We start from the raw sequence: 3359 nt of genomic DNA, 5'->3' as shown, positions 1-3359 counted from the left end.
AAGGCCTAATATATAAAATAAATAAATAAATAAATAAATAAGCCTAGGCTAATAATAAATTGTTCGCCTATAACGCGAGTTTCGAGCATGTCAGTCCCGGGGCCCGTCTCTGGATAGCCAGTGACTTGCGCTGGGACAAAAAAATTAAAAAAAATTAAGGGAACAGTTTTGAAATTTACATCCAAAAATTAAATAGTGGGCCTTTAAAATTTTGATGCGCATCTCTAATTAATATAATTAATCAAGAAAATTCTACTCATTAAATTTGGTCGCTAGATTAGATCGGGCGGTCAAAAAGAAATTAGATAGATAGATAACTAGTTTAACGTGTTCGTATACCACCAGGACCCCGAACGCCCATCCCCCCCCCCCCCCCCCCCCCCCGAGTCCGACCTCCGATAAGATCGGTGGCCTGACTTGGGATCGGGGAAGGGCGCGCGCGCGGGTGTGTGTGTGTGTGTGTATGTGTGTGTGTATGTGTGTGTTGAAAATGGACAGAATTTTGAAATTAGCAATTAGTAAAAGAAATTAGTAGGATTAAAAAAAACAGAGCAAAAAGTTACAAGCCAAAAATAAAATGAATTGAACTGCTCGGCCGAATATTTATATAATTTGGAGAATTTTAGGACAGTCCAAAAAATAAATAAGAGAAAGAAGAGAGGATCGGACTATTTAATCATGTTATAAAAAAGAAGTAATTTCGACGTAAAATTTAGAACGGAAGTCTAAAAGTTCAAAGTCCGATCTATATGGCCCGGGCCAGGGTGGAGGGCAAGTTGGATGTGGGCGGAATTTGGAATACGAATTTAGTACTTAGGTCAAAGACCGAAAACCAAAATGAGCTACAAACATTTAAGTCCAAACAATAAAATTAGAGTGCTCGACCGAACAGGTTTTAAAGGCGCTCAATTACAGATTTATTGGGCCTTATTTCTCTAAATATGAATTATAATGGAACAAAGGTGGCGGGTTTCCACTCTGACTGTATGTCAAAATTACCAAATGTTTTACACCCAATAGCCGATGATTAATAAATCAATGTGCTTGTCACGGGGATTCTATAATTCCCGTAACTGAATAAAACACGATTATCCAAATATCTCTCCTAACTGTATATCTATTAGATCTCTCTGTAACCGGCAGTTCAAAACCGCTTTGGCTCGTCTAGGTATGATCAGAGATACGATCTTATATAAAGTATATATTGTTATAGCACGTTTAGTTCACTAGAAAACACAACAAAAACACAATACACTTTGGAATCTGTATTAACCTACGCTGACAAACGTACAGCCGTAGTAGTTAATTAATAACAACAATAATAACAACCCAGAACTGATCACTTAATTAGTTAATCTCTAGGTGTCTAGTTTACACAATATGCGAATCACTTCACCGTGACACAACACCCACACGTGTGATAATTGAGAAACGCTTCTAGGAGAAGTTAATTAATAAAGGAATTACCACTCTATTCCTAACTGGTTAATTTTTAATTAACCCTTACTACTCGTTCAGTAACGTGTGATAATTGAGAAACGCTGCCAGGAGAACTTAATTAATAAAGGAATTACAACACTATTCCTAACTGGTTAATTTTTAATTAACCCTTAACTACTCATTCAGTAACCTTGTAACACAGAAATAATACTGGTACCTATCACAATAAAGACAATAACCTACAGTTTACCTAGGTCTTCTAGGATGACTGGCTAAGCTTTATATTACCAAATACTCATATAATGTTAGAACAAAAAGTCTACGATTTGCTTCGTCAGATGACCGAAGACACTGTCTAAAGAATATTGGTATAATACAGTATTAAAATATTTAAAAGTCACATCAATCACATCAAGGTTATACAACAGAGCAGAAATAATATATATATTTACCAAAGTCCAAACGGACAACGTTCCCTGGGAGCCGTCCTTTTTGCTTCTCGTTATAACTCTAAAACACTAGCTATTTATTATAAATCGAAATATCGCCTGGGGGTACAAGGCGGTACTCCCCCTATCATCTGATATTCCACCTCTCCCAGAGACGCATTTTTCTCTTTGATCACCAGACTTACTGACTCCATCGTCGCCAAATCACGGTTGTAAAAACCGCACTCGCAGAGGTATTACGTAACTACTGGCCACATGGCTCCGCAACTGGGCTGGGTGTGTATTAGACGACCATCGCGCAGAAGTATTACGTAACAAGTTGCCCACCTAGCTAAGTGCATTTGGAACTGCACACGGCCTTCTAAAACAATTAATATCGCCACAGGCGAAAACAAAATTAAGAGCATGTACCGTCACAGTGCTCTAGTGGTGTCGTCAAACAAAACAAACAAACTTTAACCTATCTTACTCTACCCTGATTTTTTTTTTATATACTGCCATCTCAACTGAAGCTAGGTCCAGTTTCTGTTACTTTCGTTTTATGTTTATAAAAAAAGAAGGGAAGGAAATGTTTTATTTAACGACGCACTCAACACATTTTATTTACGGTTATATGGCATCAGACATATCAGGGCCGTAAAAAAAAAATCCGGAAAGCATTATAGAAACTTAAAGAAAATTCTCTTCTTAACTGTTTAATGAGTTTTAAACTATTAACTACTCAGTTGCCCCCCAAACAAAAATTCCTAGCTACGGCCCTGCATATGGTTACGGTCCACACAGATATTGAGAGAAAACCCGCTGTAGCCACGTCATGTGTATGCGTGTGCGTCTCTCTCTCTCTCCGTTTCTGTCTCTCTCTCTCTCTCTCTCTCTGTGTCTCTGTGTGTGTGTGTGTGTGAAATTATGCACGGAGCGATCTTTAGATTGCAGCAAGTATACTTTCTATTGGGTTCGGGTCATGCTCCCCAGAAAAATATATTTTGAAATACACCTATTGTGCGTGTCAATTCCCGAAGTTCTCCTCTGCACCAGTGGTGGACACAGGACCACGCCCCCCCCCCCCCCCCCCCCCCAAGAAACCTCTTCTTTAAAAACTAATAAATTGTATAAAATCATATATGCATACATAGTGGTTGCCTTCACCCTAAAATCCTGGCTACGCCAGTGGCACACGTGTCTGGTGTATTCCAGATTCAAAATTATAAAACTATAACATAGCGGAATTAAAAGCATCTCAGGAACGTGCCCAGGTGAGGTGGTCTAGACTGGCGAGCACTTTTTTTTTGGGTGGGGGGGGAACACATCAGCTCCCCCACAGAATACATGCGTGTGTGATTAAACTACCAACCCTGGGTCAAAGGCAAATAACTGGTGATAATAAAGTTTTCCCCAGGGTCACAGGCAAAAAACGGATTAAAATCAATTACTGTTTAGGTGTCGTGTTGAATTCATAGTCTTTTTCATGAT

The sequence above is a fragment of the Gigantopelta aegis genome, chromosome 3 (assembly GCF_016097555.1).
Source record: "Gigantopelta aegis isolate Gae_Host chromosome 3, Gae_host_genome, whole genome shotgun sequence".
Taxonomy (NCBI): domain Eukaryota; kingdom Metazoa; phylum Mollusca; class Gastropoda; order Neomphalida; family Peltospiridae; genus Gigantopelta; species Gigantopelta aegis.
Note: the sequence above shows the minus strand (reverse complement) of the source record.